The 23,699-nt window shown below is 30.9% G+C and overlaps 1 protein-coding gene across 13 annotated transcripts in view; it reads right to left on the reverse strand.

Annotated features, from left to right (window-relative positions):
- Window positions 1-23,699, reverse strand: part of LOC145263650 (5-hydroxytryptamine receptor-like) — a 1,538,699-nt gene that overhangs the window by 926,231 nt on the left and 588,769 nt on the right. For 2 of the 13 annotated variants that reach the window (XM_080120520.1, XM_080120521.1), the window contains one exon: window positions 9,786-9,839. The exons of the other annotated variants lie outside the window; for them this stretch is intronic. The gene's annotated coding sequence lies outside the window, so the exon portion shown is untranslated. The remainder of the gene's footprint in view (window positions 1-9,785; window positions 9,840-23,699) is intronic. 13 annotated transcript variants of the gene reach the window in all.

Raw genomic sequence — 23,699 nt, forward strand, 5'->3', positions numbered from 1 at the left:
TTTTTAATGCAATGGTATAAGATGATTTCTTCCGCGGTCATCCAGTCTGGCATTATATTCTCAATTGAACACAAGTTGGGTATAAGTTTGAGCGCTGAGGTAAAATACGTTCCGAATACCATGTTGTAGGAGTCTGTACACTATGGGGAGATATAGATTGTGTATATATTATGTGTGTGAGTGTATGTATAATAGACAACTTAGGTGGCTTGGTCACACCATCCGGATGCCAGCAGAAAGGCTCCCACGCAAGGTCCTCTACGGGGAACTTGCAGAGGGCAGACGCAACCCTGGGGGTCCACGTAAACGTTTCAAGGACCAACTGAAAACATCATTGAAAAAGTGTGGCATAGAATCCAACGCCATCGAACATGCTGCTGCTGATCGGAGCAAATGACGAAACATCTGCCAAGAGGGCTTGGAAACTTTCACCCCCACCTATAAGGACCGAGCAGAGCGAAGAAGACACCAAAGGCACGCGGCGCAGCGGGCAGACGGTATCTTCCCTTGTGCTGCCTGCGGCCGTGTATGCAATTCACGAATTGGACTCCACAGTCACCAGCGAGTCCATCAGGCGTAATCTATCTGGGATTGTTAGGCATGGTGCAACGTCATCGTCGTCAGCGACGGACTACTGAAGAGAAGAGAGAAAGAGACATATTATTGTAATCTATCTGGGACTGTTAGGCATGGTGCAACGTCATCGTCGTCAGCGACGGACTACTGAAGAGAAGAGAGAAAGAGATATATTATTGTCTAGTTTTGTGGGTGTATGCGAGTGTACATGTGTGTGTATATACGTGTCATTATCTAACTAAAGTCCGCTTTGTGGGCATATACATTTAAATACAGTTCATGACGGTGCAATAACATACATACATACTTGTACAACACAAAGAGCGATTTAAAATATTTTGACTTTTACACAACTGGCCAATCAGTAAACTTAATTCGCCCACCTTGTGTATTGTCTTGAGAGAAAACTGCAGTTAAAATTCTCAACATGAAAGGAAGAGCTTCGAGTTTTATTTTCGTTATTTTTTATTCCAGAGTGTCATTCTTTCTTGGATAGTTGGATGTTGATTAAAGTTATGTTTTGTTCTGATTATCGCCGATTCTGGCATCCTTTTCTCGGAGCCATCACGATCTGCGACCGTCTCTCTTTTATGCTAAAACATTCTTTCGTATTCCAAAAACAAATCTTCATCTCTAAATAGCATCATTATTATCCGCTTTTAAGATAATCACCTGATATTTTTACATGCCATTGTTCCTAATTTTTATAAGATTTTTAATTTAACATTACAAAATTAATTTTCACAGATGAATCTTAAACATTTATATTTTTCTAAAATATACACTAGATGAAGAGTTGGGAAATGACCGCGCGCTGAGAAAAGATAGCATCCAAGGAGATCACTCTGTTTGATGTATTATTTATTGTAGGGCGTTAAATCTTAATGAAGGGAGTATCGGATAATTAAAGTAGAAAACATACTGGACGATAGCTTCATAACAACTAAAAAAAATATCATTAATAACATTGCCTATGAAACAAATCATAATATTATAAAAATAATTTCATTTATGGAACTAAATTGGCATCACATAATTTTATATGTTATCGTCTTCCCTTGAACAGTGTGAACATGTTATCATGAAATCTCACGGATTAATGCGACAGTTTAACAACGACCGTTGGAAGACTTTTTTTCTGTCAACCTTTTCTGTATATTTGCCTTCTACCTGATAATGCTTCCACGAAGAATCGAAAACGTTCCTTATACATATAAAGCATACCTCAATCTTCTATGTTTTTTAATACAAGATTATAAAGATTCGGGAAAAAATAAATATAATATAAAGAAATATAAATAAAATTAATCTATAATTAATGTATATATATATATATATATATATATATATATATATATATATATGTATATTAACACTGGCTTAAATTCTCATATATATATATATATATATATATATATATATATATTAACGCTGGCTTAAATTCTTATATATATATATATATATATGTATATTATTTACTGCGATTAATATTTACTTTGAGATTAGAGATTGTACAAGGCTGTACAATTAAAATGTATATATATATATATATATATATATATATATATATATATATATGTGTGTGTGTGTGTGTGTGTGTGTGTGTGTGTGTGTGTGTGTGTGTGTGTGTGTGTGTTTTGATAGGACAGGGGCATGTTCGACATGGGGGTTTTGTATAGAGTTCTATTGAAGTATGATATTTTTTTACATTTTAAACCTTTATTGAAACCACTGTATATAAAAGAAGTTTTATAAAGTAAACTATAGGTTCTCTACGGTGCAATGTAAACTATAATGTACTGTGAGCAAAGTCACTGCAGGTAGACATGTGAAGCTTCTTTCTGGTTTCCTGCGATAGGTCTCAACTATATTGGACAATGAATCGATTTTATTGAAAAATTATCGATTTCATTGTTTTTGATAACAATAAAAATATGACAGTGTGAAAAATACGTTAATCCTCATGAAATCCCGAGCAATGTCGGGTCTCTCTTCGGGCTTAATATAAGGCTTTCATTGAGTGTTTGTCTTAAAAAGATAAAAGTTTATCATACACAATAATATTTAAGTAACGCAGTTCGATTCATTCGTGTTAAGGAGACAATTTATTTCATAGGATTAGATTTCCGAAATATAATAATTAAGAAAAAGGAGCAAAAGGGTCGATTGGCAAATATAAATGAAAAGAAAACTAAATATTGGGCAAAGCTAGTCCAGGTCAGCTAGTGTTTACAATAATAAAAAATATTATTTATTATTTTTTATTTATTAATCATGATTCCCAAACGTAATATTTTAATGAATATCGACGAACTCATAAGTCGGTTTCCTTTTTCCGATATTTCGTTATTAATTAAATTTGTTTTGTTCATTGAATTTTTATTTACTCTTTGTTTATTAAATGAACTAATTCAGCCGATCTATGGAAGACGAATAAAAGAAATACCGGTTCTTTGTATGAATATGTAGCCAAAATAATTCCAATGCCTACGTCATGTTCCGCTGTAACCTTTCGAGCGTAGCAAACGAAAAAGATTTTTACCGACCAAATAAAATCTAGGATGAATTTTGTAATATTTTGAGACAAATTCTAAACAGTATCAATTACTGCTTTTATCGTTATGTAACTGGACTCCCGATATTACCCCAAAATAAAATACGCTTAAACATTATATTTTAATTCATGAAACTCTGGTATTAACCATTATAAATATCTGGATCTTAGAACACATCTATACTGTTCGCCTCATATATATGTATATATATATATATATATATATATATATATATATATATATATATATATATATATATATATACGCATATATATGTATATGTATGTATTTATGTATATATATATATATGTATATATGTATATATATATATATGTATATATATGTATGTATATATATACGTATATATATGTATGTATGTATATATGTATCTATATGTGTATATATATGTACATATATATGTATATATGCATATATGTGTATATATATGTATATATGTATATATATGTGTATATATGTGCATATATATGTATATATGTATATATATGTATATATATGTATATACATATGTATATATATGTATATATATATATGCGTGTGCATATATGTACATATATATATGTGTATATATATATATATATATATATATATATGATGAAAATAATGGAAATAGTATTCCGACAAAATAGAGAAATAAGAAGGAGCAAACCGTATTATGTGTTCATCAATGTTTCATCTTTATTTCGAGACTTCCTCAAGAAACAAAAAACACCGATACAAAATATTTGAAAATGTTTCACGTGCAAAGTGTGAGGCTGTTCCATTTCAGAAAAAACGGAAAAAGGCGTTGGAAATCTAAAAAGGAAGGAGGGGCTTGCGCTTTAGTGACGTCATATAGTTGTTAATGTAATTTTAAAAGATATGAACGCAGTTAATATTCTTACTGGAAAAAAGATATATCTGTTGAAATTCAAATATAGATTTGTAACAGAAACGAAATGAGTTTTTTTTTGTTATGTAATCTATTGATTGAGCTTATATGTATTAATTATTACAAGGGGTGTTATAATGGTGTGAGAAGGTTTACCTGTGTCATCAGTTAAAGTATGTTCTTTTAATAAAAGTTTACTTATTAATGGCGCTTCAAGAAGTCTGCGGCGCGGTTTATTTGAAATAAATTAAACTACTTTTGCTTGTTTAAAGTAAAAGGTGTGTGTATGTTGCAATGAATGAGAGAATTGCTGTTTTTTATATCTCTTTTATGTTCACTGAGCCTTTTTTTTCTAATTTACTCTGGGTTTCGCCAACGTATTTATGATGACAATTTTGGCAAGGAATAGTGTATATACCTCCATTGGAAACTGGTTTGTTTGGAGATGTTTCATAGTTTTTAATATTTGTCTCATGGTTAGTGATGTGGTTTGTACGATAGGAATATCTAGTTTGTTTAGTGTGTTATAGATTATTGTATAATTGGTGTGTGTAGGCAAAAGAAGATGCCTTTTTATGAGAGAAAGGCCTGGTGTATATGATTTTTTTATTATTTATCCTGGAAAATATTTGCGTGGCTTTTTTCGTAGCATTCAATATGAAATATGTCGGATGTTGCAAGCTTTTCAAAATGCTTGTGAGGTATTTGAATTCTTCGTCCAGATATTCAGGACTGCAAATTCTGAAAGCGCGTAAGAAGAAACCAATTATCATCCCTGTTTTTATTTTATTGTTATGGTGTGAAGAGAAATGTAGGTAATCATTTTTGTGTGGAGTTTTGCGGTTAACATTGAAGGACAGTTTATTATTTGATTTTAAAATAAGTATGTCTAGAAAAGGTAATGAGTTATTGTTTCATAGGTAAACTTTATGGAAGATTCGACTGAGTCTAATTTGCTTCTAATGATATTTATGCGCTTTGCACCTGAACCATTTTCAAATATTTTGTACTGGTGATTTTTTGTTTCTTAATCTCATTTGTTCCTCTCTCTCTCTCTCTCTATATATATATATATATATATATATATATATATATATATATATATACATATACATATATATATAAATAAATGTTTAGAGGTACAGAATTTATATATGGTTTAAAATAAAATAGTAGGCGGAAGTTTCTCGAGAGCTCTTTCGGCTATCATCTCTTCAGGAGCAAATCGATAGCAATCTAAATAGTATTGTGACGAAAATAAAGAGTTCTATAGGGGAACTTATTTAATGTGCCAACGTACGGGGGCATTAATTAAATTTATTTACGTTAAAAATGTTGGCACAACGAGGGAAAAAAACAAAAACATTTTTTAATCGTTAAAATAAATTTAATTAACGCCCCCGTACGTTGGCACATTAAAAAAGTTCCCCTATAGAACTCTTCATTTTCGTCACACAACTATTTATATTATTATTGATTTGCTCCTAAAGAGATGATAGCCGAAAGATCTCTCGAGATACTTCCGCCTACTATTTTATTTAAAACATATATATATATATATATATATATATATATATATATATATATATATATATATATATATATATATATATGAGCTATTATATGAAATCCATGGATTGACGAAATAAACATAATTTTCTCTATATATTCCTTGTTTGAAACAATATATTCTTAACTAAAATATATGTGTATATATATTGATTTACAGAATTTAAATTTGATCATGAGAATTGTATATTGGTCTATTTTTTAAATATTGAGCTTTACCTTGTTGGATAGGATCATCCTGAAAGTATTACCCCAATGTAATATCTGACAAAATAATTCACTTGATCTTTAATCTGTGACATCTCATTTATAAATATATGCATAAATATATATACACATATATATAGAAATATATATACATATATATATACATATATACATGAACGTATGCATACATATATATTCATATATATATATATATATACAAATATATATACATATATCCACATATATACACACACCTATGTACATATATATTTATATATGTATATATATATATATATATATATTTAAATATGTATGAATAAAAAATCAATACGAAAAATATATGAATGTTTATATCTTTTCTGTATTTCTTTCCTGTGTGTTGACGTGTAGGAATACAAAAGGTCTTTTGAAAAGAAAACAAGAATGTTCCCTTCAAAAGCACATAATTTTCGACCAATCCCTCGATCTTCCTCAGTCTGATATATATATATATATATATATATATATATATATATATATATATATATATATATATATAAAATCTTCGCCCATTAAACTAAATTTTCCACTTTGTTATTTACTTCTTTATTTCTATTATTTTATCTTTTTGTTTATTTTTTTATGTTTTATTTTTATTTTTATTTATACTTTATCCCTTAATTTTAGTTTATGTGTTATTTTGGACCTTATTTTTATCTTCATCCCTTAATTTTATTTGACATTTTGCTATTATTTTTTCATCATTATGAATATTATTATTGTCATTGTTATTATTATCGTGATTGTTATAATAATAATAATAATTATTATTATTATTATTATTATTATTATTATTATTGTTATAATTATTATTATTATTATTATTATTATTATTATTGTCATTGTTATTATTATTGTCATTGTTTTTTTTTGTTTTTTTTTTACATGGGGTAATCACTTATCAAGGCTCGGAGGCCACTCAGGGATAAGGGTTATTGCGTGTACAATAATCAATGAGATGGTATTGTAGTAATCATTAGTATTGGAGATTTGATAGAGTATCTTACTTAAGGGGGCGGTTCGTTAGGAATCTGTTTATGTTGGATTTGAAGACATCCAAGTTGTTGGTGGGAAACAGGCGAACAGAAGAGAGTTCCACAATCGTGCACTTCTGAGAAAGCAGCTATGCCCATGGAATCTACGTTTGGATTTAGGCAAAGATAAAGAGTGGGGGAAATTATTGACAGTATTTTCATCCAGACGGGTGTTTCTTGTGAAAGATTGGCGAGGGGGGACAAGAGGTTGGAGCTCAGACGAGCACTTGCTATGGAAATAACGATAAAACAAAGACAGGCTCGCAACGACACTTCTGTGCTTCTGTGGGAGAGAGGCTGCAGGGAAGAGAAAAGGACATCTCCACCAAACAACGAAGTCTATTTTGTACTTTGTTAAGGCAGGATTGGCTGTTTTTAGCAGCTCCTGCCCAGATGTGGCAGCAGTACTCCATTCTTGGACGTACTGGGCTTTTATAGAGATAGAGAATTGAATCAGTACTGAGATATCTTCTGGAGCGGTAGAAGGATCCCCACCCATTTTTCCTATCGTCCCTGGAAACAAATTTTGATGTCGATGTAGGACATGGATCTAACTTAAGCCTGTGACACAGCCTTCATTAAAACAGCACTACATACAAAATAGATAAAAATGGGCAGAGGACAACATGAAAACGAATTTTTACACAGTTTTGTTTACGGTTGAAGTGTGTGTCACTCTTGCAGACCCAAATGACTCAAGCAAGGGAGGGGTCCTAATGGACTACATCGTCATCAGCGTTTAAGCCACCAACAATGTGGTGGGTGTATAATGATTTGGGCTTGGATTATCGGATGTGTTTTACTTGGCCCATGGAGAGTCCCAGAAGGCGTTAAAATGACGTCAAATACTTACAGTTTTTCTGAGGGAGCACTTTGAACAATGAGTGAAGAAGCAAAGGTTGAGGTTCAGAAGAACCATTATTTTTTATGCAGGATAATGCCTCCTCGCATGCATCAAAGAAAACCAAAGAGCATTTGCAACAAACTGGTGTTGTCTGGGGGACGGAAAGCTGAAGTGGCCTGCAAATTCACCAGATTTGAACCCAATTGAGAACGTTTGGAGTATAATGAAGCGATGCCTCTATGCAAGAAGACGCAAATTTAAGAGCAAATATGAGTTATGTGATGCTCTCCAAGAGGTATCGTGAGGAATAAATGTTGGCGAAATCACAAAGTGTACTTATTCTGTAGACCAATGCCTTTTACAAGTAATTTATGTAAAAGGATCGCATATGTCCTACTAGTTATGTCAACGTATAAATTATTATGTAGTTATTGTGTTCTAAGGAGTTTTCCTAATTTATTAAATGTTTGATTATTACTTCAATAAACAAGTTATGGACATATTGTGTTTTTTTTTCTAAACCGCGTTTACAACATGACACTGAAATCAACATATATTCCTATCTTTTCCATAGTTTCGCTAATACTTTTTTAAATACTTTTATTTTCGGACGTGAGTAGCTAGATAGTATTGTAAGCACTTTCTCAATGTTTCATGGATTTTTATTCACTCCTTCCTTAAATATTAAAAATAAGATAAACTCGTTAATAATTTGATACGCAGTGGGTGTATATATATATATATATATATATATATATATATATATATATGTATATATACATACATATATATATATGAATTTATTTAAAACATGTACGTTTATTTTTGTGTTTCAATCATATATAGATACAGAAGAGAAAACAATTAAATGCAAGTAATATAAATCTTCATAACTTACTACATATCTCTACGTATATATCGAGCATTATTGAAGTAAATACTGAAAGTGTATGCATAAAATTATATCATTGGATATTAATTCATGTGATTAAATACAATATTTATATATATATATATATATATATATATATATATATATATATATATATATATATATTAACAAAAGTGTAAAACTCGCATTCTTAACTCCAATTATATATGTAGGTTAAAGTAAAAACGTGTAATCCTGTTCTATTATCGGGCTTAATGATCACAGAGAAAGAAAAATACGTACACTTTCCGCGTGATTAAACTGTTTAATTAGATTGTAAAATATATTGTTTTTTTTATATATTATTTGCGTACATACATAGGAATTTTACTTTTATTTACATTTCTTTTCTTTTTTTTACACTGTTCCGGTGTAGATCCAAATTACATGGCAAGAATGGAAGGGGACTGTTGTTTATGAAATACTAGCGGTGGAACCCGGCGTTGCCCGGGTGTTTGGTGGTGTGTGTTTGGAGGGGGTGGATAAAAAAATCCTCTTTAATAAAAACGTTAGCCGGGGATTTGGAGGTGTAAAATACATAACACTTTTAGTAGGAAGGTAGGCTCGAACCGGAAGTCTTGATGCGAAGGTGGAAAAGAAAGGGGAAAAATGGTGACACCTAAGCATCTCGGCCACGAGGGGAGAGGAAGTGAAAACTGTCTTAATTTAACGTTTATAAAGTGAAATTCACAGGTGCGAGAAAGTTAAGTCGCGTGATGTTTGACATTATAAAGGTCAAATTAAGTTTGGCGTGGCCAAGCATTCGCTTTTTTTATACTGAAGTGCGTAACAAAGACGCGGCGATTGAAAAAAATCTCGAAATGAGCGCGTAAAAGTCGGCATATGAAAGATAGACGCGTCCCTTGGTCATAGCTGGTAGATATTATTATCTAGGGTGTTTATAAAAAAAGTTTTTAAGAAGGAGTGACCCGACCGAGAAGCCCGGCGAGAAAAGCATTTGGCGGACATACAGAAAAAAACATCCACACACACACACGCACTAACACCCATTTTCGCTTTTTTATATATAGATTCCGTTTTATATATGTTTTAGTAACGTCAGTTTATTGTCGTATATCGGCGTGATGTTAATATTAGAAGTGTGTATTCGAATGGATATAACGTATTAGAATATACATACAATTGTGGCAGTTTGCAGCATCGGAAAAATATGGAAAGACCCCAAGATGATTACCTGAAAAATTAAAATAAATTAAATTAAATACTTGTAAACAAAACACATGGGCTAATCGTTAAGTGAATTTATATTCACTTTTCCATTATCACCATTTACCAGCATTTAAAACTAAAAGTGTTCGATCAGCAAATATTGTGGTTGCTGATGTATGTGAGGTCGTAAATGTAAAAGTTCAGATTTATTGATTTAAAAATGAATTGTTCCAAAATCAAGCATAATATATAAATTTCAATGAATGCATTTAAAATATGTCATTTGTTTTATTGATGTTGAGAACGTTTAGATGACAATTATATACGTAACATAGCGCGAACGTGCGTATACAAAGCCGCGAGATGACGTCACCAGAAACCAAAGAGAAACATGACGTAAGGAAAATAAAGTTATAGACGTGTGTTACCTTCGTGAGAACGAAAGAGGAATGGATATCGTTTGAGAGCACATTCGAGAAGACGATCACGTGATAAACGTCAGAAAAGGGTGAAATAAATGCGGTTGTACACCAAAACTAGGGAGTTGAAGTTCTTTTCAATTTTTCTAGAACTGAACCATAAACGTGTTTATTTCCTAAAAACGCCTTTTTCACATTGCTGAGACGGAAATAGTTATTGTTAAAAAATAAACTGCTACAATTGAATAGAATTTAAAAAAAAATAAATACAGTATTTAATATTTCAGGATGTTTTAGATGAGGGTTGATTATCTCTATTATTTGTAATACTAGCAGTTCTGCCCGGCGTTGCTCGGGCCCTATGTATGTTCATAACTTTTTTAACGTGTAAATAGATTTTATGTAAGATTGCAAATGTTTAGACCAAAATTTGTCTGAGTAATTTCATAGAGACTGCAGAGGTCAATTAGAAAAAAAAAAACTTTGAATCCAATTTTGATCCCTTAACATTTATTATTTTGGTCTTAAATCAAGTTCAAACGTTTGATCCGTGTACAAGTTTTCTACATCTTAAACTTCAAGTCTTTAGACCCAAAACTGGCGGAGGAATTTGGTAGAGTCTGCAATGGTCAACTCTTTCAGCTATGACATCTAGGCAGCCAAATTCTCATCCCGAAACTGGTTGAAAAGCTTGCCGCATGGTTGATTACCCATTATGTATAAATTTCAAATGTTTAGACTAAAAATTACCGGAGTAGTTTGCTAGACACCGCAAAGGTCACAGCTTTTTAACTTTAATGCTTTGGCAGCTTTGATTTACGAACCAAACCCATTAAAAAGCTTGCCCTGTCTCTGAATACTCTTTATGTAAAATTTCAAATGTTTAGACCAAACATTTGGTAGAGACTATAAATGACATTTTATTTTTTTAATTTGACCCACATTTTTGGTCCTTTACATTTATTTTCTTGGGTTCCAATGAATTTACAAAGTTCGACCCATGTCCAAGTAAAATTCATCAAAAATTTCAAGTGCTTAGCCACAACATTGGCGGAGGAGTTTGGCAGTGTTTACAAATAACAAATCATTGAACTTTGACCTCTTGACAACCAAATTTCTTGCCGAAAACCGATTAAAACAATTTTTCCAAATCTCAATACTCCTTATGTCAAATCTTGGTCTCTTGACCTAAAATTGACATTATAGTTATTTGGTAGGGAAATGTACACAGACTGACACACACGCACACGATACCACACGCACATACACACACATTAAGACTTTTATAGAAATATAGAGTCAGACTACTATTCTTGTTTATGTAGTATTTTACAACGTTTCCAGTTATATAACCTCCAACCTTCTTCAGTAAGTCTTAGTATTGCCTACAAGGCCCTGTGATTTAATGGATAAGAAATTCAAGTGTACCGTTACAGAGCTATTATAATACCGCATTTGAAATACTTTTAATTCTTATCAGAGTTAAATATTTTACTGGGGAATATAATAGAAGTAATCATTTATTACTAAGGACCTTTCTTATTTTGGGGAGCTTTTTCTGTCTTTTTCACTCTCTCTCTCTCTCTCTCTCTCTCTCTCTCTGTCATATTTATATATATATATATATATTCTTGGAAGTTTCTTTAAAATCTTTACAACTATAAAGAGTGTATATATATATACGCATATATATATACATATATACACATATATTTACACACACATACGTATATATATATATACGCACCGAAGAGAGAGAGAGAGAGAGAGAGAGAGAGAGAGTTGCAGAAAGAAACCTTACATAACGACAGTAGTCAAATGTATAATTAATATAAATATATTTAAATGTGCAGTTGAGCTTTAATTTCCGGCTTCTCCGTTTAAGATTGAATGAATCTTTTCACACACAAAAAATTAAACATGCACAAATACACACACACACATATATATATATATATATATATATATATATATATATATATATATATATATATATATATATACAGATGTGTGCTCAGGTGCAATAAATTACTAATTTGTTGCTAACACTTTTATTGGTAATTAATTTTCAGTTCATATTTACAATTATTTATTGCTCACCTGCGAGTTTTTCCTTTTCCATTCACTGATTACAACGATTTGCACTCACTGCTGGCACACACATATATATTCATACATATATATTCATACATATATATATATATATATATATATATATATATATATATACATACATACATACATACACATATCTATACGTATATAAATAAATATATTCATATATTTATGCATATATAAACATATAATTATATACATATATATATATATATATATATATATATATATATATATATATATATATATATACTGTGTATAATATGTCCTACACATTCAAGGGTATGTTTCGGTTTGCCAGTTATAAGTAACTAGATACCATTTTCTAGGCGTTATTGCTTATACAACATTTTAAGCCAGATTAAAATTGTATATTTAATATCGCCAGAAAGGGTCACTAGTTACTAGGCAGCATCTTCTCATTGAGACAAATATTATTGAATAGCACGGAGGCATTCTCTTTTACCATTTTCCTTTTTATCTTCCCCAATCCACTCAATTCCAATCTCCGAATAGTCTTTTTTGTATTCTTCTCGAAATTGTATAATTTGGATCCATAATCGCGAGCGCTCTCGACAGAAATGCTTCTCTCATCCTCAGGCATATTGTAGAAATAAATGTAGAAATTGTGTTTTTAAATTTAAAAAGAAAGTCCACCATCCTGATATGTAACAAGCTCCCACGTGACTATGAAAAAAAATATATATGTGCAATTAAAAAAAAAAAAAATTCTACATGTTAATCGAAAATATCGGCGAAAAAAAAGCAACCCCTCCGCGTAGAAAAGTGGCCAGTTGAGGATGAAGGAAATAATGTTTTTAACAATTTTTTTCTGATATTTGTCGGCCGGAGGATTGATTCAAAACGATAGCGATCTCGTTAAATGCCATCTCCTCTGTTGCACCTTTTAGGCAGACATGATGATTGCAACGTCTTGTTGGACGAAGGCAACTTTCTTAGGCACTTAAAGAACATGAGCCCAAAAATGACTTCCATCGCCACAGGACCACTTTAATAGACACATGCCTGAGGGCGTACCTATACAAAGATGATGTTACCGAGCCTTAGCTTTGTACGACAGCTAAGTCTCTCTCTGGGTTCAAAATGTTGAGACTCAGCACCAAGCAACAGCAAGGTAGCCAGCAACAAGTTAAACTGCAGACCAGCTTAATGCAGGTACTGGTCTCCAGCTTCAGGTTTTTTTAAATCAGAGATTTGCTTCTCCTAGAAAGGTTGCCTTCACCACGGCTTACCCTCTCCACCCTAGCACACACACATACACACAAACACACACGGTGCTAGTTGGCCTTTGCCCCCGAAAAAGGGTTCATTCGCCCTTTGGAAGGTCTTGCTTTAATTCTTCAGGGAGATTAGCCACCCTCCTCACCAAACAAGTCTGGTGGGGAACCATATAGTCGCCAGTGACCCGACCATGAGACATGTAGTACTGAGTTACATGGTACCAGTAGCATATAACATGACCTGGCATACAGGCAGACATACAAACATACATACATACATTCAAACAGAGAGGTAAGATTTATATTAAAGATGAAAAAAGATTCGCATAGGGTGTATAGCGTATGGAGCGTACAAGAACGGAATTAGATTTTGGAAGAAAACAGGAGATTCTTATTGACTTAAGCAGCAGAAAGAATGACCCACAGTCCTACAATTCCTGGAAAGAAGCTACTGAAATAAGAAGTTGAATTATAATGGGGTATCTACACATCCAGTTGATAAGGGCCAGTACACCGATGGCTCAAACGATCTGGAATAAAAGAGGCATGGAATCGATCAGAACAACATCAACTAAAAGAAACACGCCATAAGCCTATGTATAGAAAAGACCCGAACTAGCAGCATCAACTTTATCAGATAATGCGTGCAAACAAGGGTTAAGCCGATTAAATAAATACATACCATACTTTTTCATAGAACCATCAAATAAAACAGAGTCATAAGCCCAACTATGACATTACCTTTTTATACATAAGCATCATCACTTATCAAGGCCGATCGGCCACTCAAGGATAAGGGTTAAAGACTGTAAAGTAGTCAAAAGGACAATATAGTAATCGATAGGTATGGCAGTTCGGTAAATTTGTTAACTTAAGTGGAACGGCTCATCAGAAACTTGTTCACGTTGGACTTGAAGATAACAATATTATAGAAAGCTGGAAAACAGGAAAATGGAAGACAATTCCACAGGCGTGCAGTTCTAAGAAAGAAGCTTTGATCATGGAATCTATGTTTTGTTTAGGCACAGATAAAAAGTGGGGAAAATTATTGATAATGTTTTCAGCTAGTCTAGTGTTTCTTGTGAAAGTATGGCGAGGGGAGGACCATAGATCGAAGCTCAGTCGAACACTTTCCATGAAAATAACGATAAAGCAGAGACAAACTCGCAACATCTCTTCTGTGAGATATAGGTTGCAGCGACGAGAAAAGGACATCTCCCAACAGACCACGAAGTCTATTTTGAACCCTATCAAGGCAGGACAAGTGTTTTCTAACAGTTCCTGGGTTTCATTGCAAGAGATATTTTTTTCTGTTATTTCCTTGTAAAGAAATTTAAACAGCGACATACTGCAACACGGAAATTGAATTGATTTGAATTCCTTGAAGACAATCCATTGATCTTCGATATTGATTAAAAGATCCAATTTATTTTATTAAAATGAATGCATTTCATTCAATAATATGTGTATTGCTGATGTCACCGATTTAATAAATAGACAGATGAATAAATATATAACGTTTATTGAAATAATGTTGCGTTTCGATAAGTGCGACGAGGATATAACAATATATACACTTCTTCATAGCTCATTGGTTACACGATTATCCAGACCGAAAGGCACCAACACAAAACGTTTGTATGGTTATAAAAATTGTCAGTATTCCTTCATATATATATATATATATATATATATATATATATATATATATATATATATATATATATATATGAATTCTATTTGTTTTACAACAGCTTTAATATTTCGCTACACATTACTGACCATGTTCCGTCTGCCAGTTGCTAGCAACTAGTGACCCTTTCGGGCGATATTACATATACAATTTAAGGCTGGATTAAAATTTTGTATATGCAATATCGCCTGAAAATGGTATCTAGTTACTTATAAGTGGTAAAGTGAAACATACTCATGAATGTGTAGTGACATATTAAAGCTTAAGTCAAAACCATTTTAAAAAAGTATATCGTGCCGACTTTAGTATTAAGCGCTTTCGCATTAACTTAATTAACATTTCATTGGTTGTTTACCTCTGAAAAATATAAACCTATATATATATATATATATATACACACATATATATATACATATATATACATATATATACATATATACATATACATATACATACATATATACATATACACATACATACATATATACATATATATACATGCATATATATCTCACATATATACATACATATATATGTATATTTATATCTACATATATACATACATATTTGAGGATGAAGGAAATAATGTTTTTAACAATTTTTTTCTGATATTTGTCGGCCGTAGGATTGATTCTAAACTATAGCGATCTCGTTAAATGCCGTCTGCTCTGTCGCACCTTTTAGGATGACATGATGATTGCAAAGCCTTGTTAGACGATGGCAAATTTCTTAGGCACTTAAAGAACATGAGCCCAAAAATGACTTCCATCGTCACAGGACACATCAATAGACACATGCCTGAGGGGGTACCTATACAAAGATGATGTTACAGAGCCTTGGCTTTGTACGACAGCTAAGTCTCTCTCTTGGTTCAAAATGTTGAGACTCAGCAACAAGCAACAGCAAGGTAGCCAGCAACAAGTTAAACTGCAGACCAGCTTAATGCGGGTACTGGTCTCCAGCTTTATGGTTTTTTTTAATCAGAGATTTGATTCTCCTAGAAAGGTTGCCTTCACCACGGCTTACTGGAACCCTCTCCACCCCAATACACATATACACACACAAATATACATATGTGCATACATATATATATATACATTTATACATACACACACATATATATATACATATATCCATACACATATATCGACATATATATATATATACATATATACATATATATATATATCTACATATATACATATATATATACATATATATATATACATATAGATATGTATATACATATATATATATCTACATATATATATCTACATATATATATATATATCTACATATATATATCTACATATATATATATATATATATATCTACATATATATATATATATATATATATCTACATATATATATATATATATCTACATATATATATATATCTACATATATATATATATATATATATATATATACATATATATATATTGTGTGTAGCCAGCATGTTTTGATGGTCGTTCTTATATCTGGGTTGAATTTAAATAGGAAAATTCTAGTTTCATTGGACGAAAATGACGATTGAACTTTTCTGTAGTTTTTTTTTTCTTGCAATTATTATTAACTGATTTTCTTCAGTCGTTTCCAGAAAGTTTTCATTACTCTTTGGTTTAAAATTCGCAGTCTTTTATGCTTCAGTGCAATCGTTACACAAACGCATATTTATACATATACATATATATATATATATGCGTGTGTGTGTATATATATGTATATATATATATGCAAATTATATATATATATATATATATATATATATAATTAGGTATTAATTGCGTTGAAAATCAAATATCAAAGCAATATTATGAAAGATACCCACATATTTTACTTGCTTGACATTATGAATTTTAATATATTTCAAAGACAAATCCACCATTAGTATGCTGTCTTATAACTTACACCATTACCCACACACACACACACACACACACACACACACACACACACATATATATATGTGCATGTATGTATATATGTACATTTATATATATATATATATACATGTATACATATATACATACATTTATATGTATATATATAGACATGTACACATATATACATACATTTATATGTATATATATACATGTACACATATATACATACATTTATATGTATATATGTACATGTACACATATATACATACATTTATATGTATATATGTACATGTACACATATATACATACATTTATATGTATATATGTACATGTACACATATATACATACATTTATAGGTATATATATATATATATATATATATATATATATATATATATATATATATATATATATATATATATATATATATAGCAAGGTTGTGTGTTGGATCTCACACTGTGTTGCATCTTCTTAGTTCTTCTGCACCACGCTTTTGGAAATCACGAGGACGAAGACAGTGTATTCCTTCATACTCGCTCTGATGGAGAACTTTTTAACTTGGCTCGCCATGATTCGAAAAGTCCTCGTACTTGAGCTGCTGTTTGCAGCCGATTCTGCATTGGTCTCCCACTCTGCATGTGGATCCAGCGTCTGCTTGACAAATTGAGCGCTGCTTGTGCGGAGTTCTCATTGGTAATCAGTGTGAAGAAGACAGTTGTGATGCATCAGAGTGACACATCACCAATCACCATCAATTGCCGCGAACTAGAGACTGTCGAGAACTTTTCGTATCTTGGATCCAACAGAAACAAGGGAGTATCCATTGAACAGGAGCTACAATCGCGCATATGTAGATCAGCGCCTATCTTTAACCGACTACGTCAAAGAGCATGGTTACATAAATACCTCACTTCTCACACAAAATACTATGTTCTGAGTACCCTACTGTGTGGAGTAGAGACTTTGACCACGTATGCTTGTCACGAGAAAAGACTAAACGTCTACCATCTCCGATGCTTGCGACCTATCATGGGCATCAATTGATGGGATAGAATCAGATATGAAGAGGTGCTAAGTTGTGCCGGGAGCCGCTCCTTGTTCCAGACACAAGATACGATGCTCGCGCTGGCTTGGAAACCTGCGAAGAATGCCCGATGGCCGTCTCCCTAAGGATATTCTCTACAGCGAACTGACAAATGGATGAAGAATCCGCGGTCGCCCGGAGTTGCGCTTTAAAGACGTGGCAAAACGGGATCTTATTTTACCATTTAATTATACCAATTATTGTATGCTATATAAAATACAAAAAAATAGCATACTCAAATAGACGATGAAAATTTACATTAGGAATCCCATGATATTGTTCAAATTACCGTTTATGGTTTTTAGCGTGTTAAATTGTGCATCTTGACAGCAGCTGTTTCTTAGCACAAAAGAACTATTATAATTATTTGCTAATTTTTTTTTTATATGTCCACCCTGACTCACCCGAAGAATTAGAGCTCATTAACTTTCAAAAGAAATATATTATATATATATATATATATATATATATATATATATATATATATATATATATGCGTGCGTGTGTGTGCGTGCGTGTATGTGTGTGTTTCAGACTGGTATCGATGATATCATTATTTCCAGAGTCAACCAAAGTCACAGCTTTGTTTGGTTAGCTTGCTCTCATTGGTCTTGTATGCGGCGGCATTGTTTGACCACACACACACACACACACACCCACACATATATATATACATATATATATATATGGGTGTGTGTGTGTGTGTGTGTGTGTGTGTGGTAGTGGATGTGTTGGTGAGTGGGGGCTTAACAAACGATTGAATAAAGTAGCGAAAATTTAGAAAACCAGCAAACCATCCTATTCTATTTACAATGCACCATGTTAAAATGAAAACTAAATAAAAACGTAAATATTTTTTAACAAATGTAACAGGCTATAACAATACGAATCTGATCGTCAACGGTGTTAAGAGAGCAGCTAAGTTTTAAAGGTGGCAAACGTATCCAGTTTTCACCATTGCATTATTGGCTTTAGGCGGCAATAGCATCAGCATCAGCAAGAGGTTTATCGCTAATCTTCTTCGAAGTGCTTATTTTTACAATGCCCTTTTTTTGGATTAGATTTTCTTTTTCATTGTTATTCGATTATCAGATCGAAGTGAGCAAATAAATGAAAAATCAATACATCCTTATGATAGAAACGCAAGATTTTCAGAGATATCGATCTTATCGGACATCAATAAAATTACATGTGTCATACTTATTTTGATAATATGCTCATGTATTTTGTTGGTTATAATTATGCAGGTCTATGTGCATGTAAATAATTATAGGTATATTAACTTGAGTATCTATATGGGTGGGTGTGTATTTGTACGTCTGTATATATGAATGCGCATGTGTATTTATATATGTATAGATATGTATAAATATATTGATCCTATGATCTATATTTATAAAGATATTTATATTCTTTAGACACTTTGCGTCTTCCTCGTATATATAAACATATGTATATGTACACATATATATATACATATATATGCATATATACACATATATGCATATATACACATATATACATATATATATATATATGAATATATATGCACCTATATATATACATATATACCCATATTATATACATATATAAATACCCATCCACATATTCTTTTTTATGTTAAAACTAGAACCCAGAATTAGATGGGATTGAGCAGTTGCATCGACAACGGACAACGCCAGACCTAAAGTGGGTTTCGATGTCTAATATATTTATATACATATATATGCATATATATATATATATATATATATATATATATATATATATGCACACATATTATATGTATAGGTATTATATATATATATATATATATATATATATATATATGCACACATATTATATGTATAGGTATTATATATATATATATATATATATATATATATATATATATATATATATATATATATATATATATATATATGGTTGGGTATTTAAAATCGAAATATGCATCGACAACGGACAACGCCAGACCTAAAGTGGGTTTCGATGTCTAATATATTTATATACATATATATGCATATATATATATATATATATATATATATATATATATATATATATATATATATACATATATATATATATATATATGGTTGGGTATTTAAAATCGAAATATGTTTGCCTATTTTCTGATTCCAAAAAAGCGATTATTGTAATATGTTCGTAACTAATGTTTCGTTTTTCCATTTTCATAATATATATTTTCTATATACTTAAATCTATAATTCAAAATAACACAAAAATACGATGTAAATTTATTTTACTTGCTTTAAAAAGCGATGAAGCTTTGTATTAATTAGGTTTTTTTTTAAAGTTTGCACCTTATTTTCGCGTATTCGAAAAATGCTTACCACTTAAATGAAATATTCTTGTTCTGCCATTGCCGTAAGAAAAGAAGATCCTTACTCACTCAAAAGATGCTGCGCAGTGTATAAATGTCACTAAAGAACACCCCAAACCATCTTGTTTTTTTTTGTTTTTCTTTGCATCTAGAATTTTACTTTAACATTAAGTAAACAAAACACATGCACACACAATCTCATAAAAAGAGCGCCCCCAGCAACATCTTAATGTTTGTTTCTCGTGTCTTCTGTGGAAGAGGTACTACGCTCGAAAATAAGTGGTGTCAACACTTACTATCTTGTACGACAAATTATGTATTTAAATAAACATTATATAATTGAAAATATTAAAAACACCTTCAAATATTGTTATTATCGTTTTATATATTAACTTGTTTTCAAATTGTTTCCCACGGACCGCACTGATATAGCCTTCAAAGACAACTCCTTTCATAAAATATAATATAAATTATGCAATGAAATATAAACGCTTCTGACTGCTAGCTAGAACATCTTACAAGGATGTCTAAAAGGTTTGAAAAAAATTGTGATATTTTCCAAGACCGAAATGAAATCGTGAATTTTCACATCTCTGTTCCATAAAAAGCCTCTAGCTTCAGTTCTTTATCGTATAATTCACGTCTTTATTACTAACGGAAACAAGCATTCCCTCAGCGACAAGCAGTTCAAATGGGCCACCGTCTTTACCCATACCTACTCATGTTTGTATACTGAATGTAAAATAGTTTTTAAAGTAAATTGATATTTGGGATGTAGACAGAAGATAATATAACGAAGGTGTAATAAACATATATATGTTTTTTTTTTTTTTATTTTAGCATTAGATCAATCATTTGGTAGTGTCTCTTCTACTGACGAAACACACGTGTAAATTTGCCAAAATTAAAAGGAAAATGCATTTATTAAAACTATTTTTAAAACATATTTGAAATGAGGTTTATGAATTGCATTTAATTATTGACATGTTCATTTAATAATTTTCCTGTCATATGTTAACTTATATATTAATGCATCTGCGTGGAAATTACATATATTCTTTTACTACGTATGAATTTTTAATAGCGAATTAAAATAACATTCTAATTTATTACGTGTTAATATCTCGAATATTTGACGGCAGGAAATTCGGCAGAAAAGAGAAATTATTTCAGAATTTAAATATGGAACTGAGTCTCTGATATTTACTTAATGTAAAAAAAAGGTTCTATTTACCCAGACATTCTATTATTTTAAAGCAGTTAACTAGCAATTGGTATTACTTTCTCGGGGATGAATATTTTGCGTTTATGTTCTGTAGTGTTCGGGATTATATTGTTTGAGCGATTACGTATAGTTTATGCCGATACATGAAGGATTTCAGTGACCATCTTTGTTGGATATCCCTTCTATATTTCTTAGTTCTCTGCTAAATACCAGTATATAGACAAGTATACTTTATAAGCAATTACGCATATTTGGACGACCTGACTGATCGAATATATAATTAGTGGAAAAATAATTAATGGAATATTTAAAACGTTATTAAAGCCAAGAAATAATTAGTTTACGTACAATACATGAACATAACTTTTTTCAAATTTTGAAATAATTGTTTTCTTTTTTCGTTGCGCAAGATATTCACACGTAGTCACCTAAAAACGTAGAATCTTCTTCTCCTGTAACTAAAGGAATTTTTCTACAAACTTGACATTATTATTACGAATAGTATCTATATATCAACAAGATAGGGTGTGCGTTGATATTTTGTGTCTCGCTTAAATTCGCGTGACTGTCGTTTAATTGATATGGACTTCCATTTCTTGTTATAAATAACTGTAAGAAAACTATTTTATAAGTGTTCGTTTCGGTTTCGATTATAACTGAGTGTACTAAAGCCATCTACTTTTTTATAAATAATTTTCCTAAAAATTATTTATATTTTTATTTATTTCGGTATCGACCATAGCTGAAGAGGCTTAGGTTTATATATATATATATATATATATATATATATATATATATATATATATATATATATATATAATATTAAGTAATGTGATTGATAATTTAAAATTTAAAAATCAAATTATAATTAAATTAAAAATTAAAAATCCGTTTCATAAGAAGGAACAACAACAAAATCAATTATCTGTACGATCGTTTCGGAAAACAATGCTTTTTATTGTGGTATACATCAAGTTATGTACAATGATTATATATAGATTTTTGATAAGCAAGGTCTCCTCATCAGCAAATTTTGAAGGGTTTTTATTGAATATATATATATATATATATATATATACTGAATATATATATATATATATATATATATATATATATATATATATATATATATATATATAAAAGGCTGGGTAGGTTTATTCATTAGAAGCGTAGAGTTAAATTTGAAAATCAAATAAGAGACGTGTTACATTTAACACTTTAAAGCCAAATAACAACGCGATCTTTTTTTTAAACTTTATAAAAAATCATGGCGAAGTAGAAGAATATATATATATATATATATATATATATATATACATATATATACATATATATGTATATATATATATATATATATATATATATATATATATACAGATTGAAAAAGGAGTGTATATCTCCGAAATATATCTCTCTCTTCAAAAATAAACATCCGTTTATTTCATAAAGTTTTTAAAAGAAATCGCGTTGTTATTTGGCTTTAAAGTGTTAAATGTAACACGCCTCTTATTTGATCTTCAAATTTCACTAAACTCCTTTAATAGATAACTCTACCCAGTCTTTCTAATCACGCGCGACCACACGTAATTACCTGGCTACAGAAAAACCACAGCTAACATCAGGTGGGCTTCACTTAAAATTCTTCCATTCAACATCATGACGAAGAATAAAAGTATATATATATATATATATATATATATATATATATATATATATAGAGAGAGAGAGAGAGAGAGAGAGAGAGAGAGAGATAGAGAGAGAGAGAGAGAAATTGAAAAACGAGTGCATATCTCCGAAATATATCTCTCTTTAAAAATAAACATTCGTTTATTTTATAAAGGTTTTAAAAAATCGCGTTCTTATTTGTCTTTAAAG

This window comes from Euprymna scolopes, chromosome 39, assembly GCF_053919585.1.
Source record: "Euprymna scolopes isolate OS-2025 chromosome 39, ASM5391958v1, whole genome shotgun sequence".
Lineage (NCBI taxonomy): Eukaryota > Metazoa > Mollusca > Cephalopoda > Sepiida > Sepiolidae > Euprymna > Euprymna scolopes.